Source organism: Bradysia coprophila, unplaced genomic scaffold (genome assembly GCF_014529535.1).
Source record: "Bradysia coprophila strain Holo2 unplaced genomic scaffold, BU_Bcop_v1 contig_297, whole genome shotgun sequence".
Lineage (NCBI taxonomy): Eukaryota > Metazoa > Arthropoda > Insecta > Diptera > Sciaridae > Bradysia > Bradysia coprophila.
Genome location: NW_023503555.1, coordinates 2,669,406 through 2,671,391, shown reverse-complemented (window position 1 = coordinate 2,671,391; position 1,986 = coordinate 2,669,406).

Genomic DNA, 1,986 nt, shown 5'->3' with positions numbered 1-1,986 from the left:
GTGGTGATGTAACCTCAGTCCGAGAAAACTCAATAGTTCACGAAAATTGACACATATTTTGAGTATTTTAAGATACGTATACTGTGGGGACGATAGATTTTAGGAAATTTCGCGAATTGCAGCCCGATTGAAGTGATGTGCCTAAAATCAACTGTCCACGACAGGTATATACAAGTTTTCATGCTGAGTGCCCAAATTACGAGAAAAGTCCCGAAATTTATTTCCAAGAAATGAAAAATCTTTCACATCGATTAATTGAAACGTTCCATTTTCTATGACAGCTATTGGTCATCCATTATTTGTACCCCTATCGATGACAACATTTCCACCAATTTTCCTACTCGGAAAGCAATATTTCAGCTGTTTTTCAAGGTGAGATATGAAATTCTTGTTACATGGATTATTACTTGTGTCAAGCTTATTATTAGTTGGAGAAACGAGCTAACATCTTTTCTCTAAATTTTCGATTGAATTCAAGTTTAAATTCTAATCTTGAAGTTTATTGTAAAATTATCAGCTTTTAATCACCTCCATGGGCTATCATCTGGTAACAAACCAATTTCAAAATTTTACTTATTTTTGGCTAGCACACGCAAAATCTTATGACTAACTGTTAGCAAAACAATATACCAGCATGGCGTTGGTGTTGGTTCGATGTAGATATTTATTTTTGGTTTTATTTTGGTTGTGCAACTTGTGCAACGCATTCAATATTATTAGAGCGATAAAGTCCGAGTCGACATGAATGATATTAGTTTTTTTTAGCAAATAACAAAATGTAACTTTTTCACAGTAATGGAGAATCTTTCCAAATTCTCTGATATAAATTGATAGAGAAGCTTTTACTCATTAAGCTTGTTTGCACACAAAAGTGAACTGTCGATCGTAGCGCTGGTTCTCTATCTAACAAAAAAAGTACGTAAATCATATGGTGAGTTTCAAGGCCTGTCTCGTGATGATAGAAATTTCGTTTTAAAATATCTCGAAATGTACAAACCATTTCTTAGAGCAACAGCAGCCGTCATGGAACTTTATCTCATCCGAATTCAAAACAATCGTGGATTCTCTATGATTTCGAGCTATTTTGCTTTGATATTTCGTTAGTCGCAGGACAGGTCATGGATTACTTCAAAAAAATATAACAATAAGACTTACTTGCAGCAAAGGACTTGCACACTCGTTTAAAAGCATTAGCAATTATTTTACATATTTTACATGTTATAAAATTAAGAAAAATTAAGTCACGCAAGACACTTAAGCCCCTTATATCTTAAACACAGAAAATAATGTCGCATTTAACACCCTGAGAAAATAGGTGTACTGTAGGAAGTAGACTCGCGAATTGAATAAGGAATATTTTAAGACTGGAACTGCAACGAATTCCAATGTCTTTAGTTGATATTGATACAAAGTACAATTCTGTAGTGTAATGTTTCTCATGACTATCACCGACGAAGTATGAATAGACAATTGTCAACCACGTGATGCTGTTTTTTTGGTAATTTCAAGAAAGGCTTGTTCAACGCCAATTCAACAAGAATTTGTAACAAAAATGTATTTTACTTCTAATCTCCATTGGCAGAAAATGTTATTCTTTATCACCTCAACTAATTCATCATTGTTCCGAGCTGAACATCGACAAAATATTGCGAGTTTTGTATATGTAGATAATGGAATATTGGGATATTAATCACTTATTTTTAAACAAAACATTAGAGTTATATATAGATAATCGAAATTAATCAGAAATTTTTAATTGGCCCATTGTGATTTATCACGTTTTAATATTAATTCGACTCGTACGTTATTGCAGCAATTGCAAATGTCTCCAAAGTTTGCACGCCATTGTGTACATACTTCACTCTGGTAAATATCAATGAAATGTCAGAGTAGTGAAGTTGGATCGGAAAACAAAGAGCTGTGAAATTAGAAATTTTATGACGAAATGTACTAGAAATGTAATGGAATTACGAACATCTATTACAT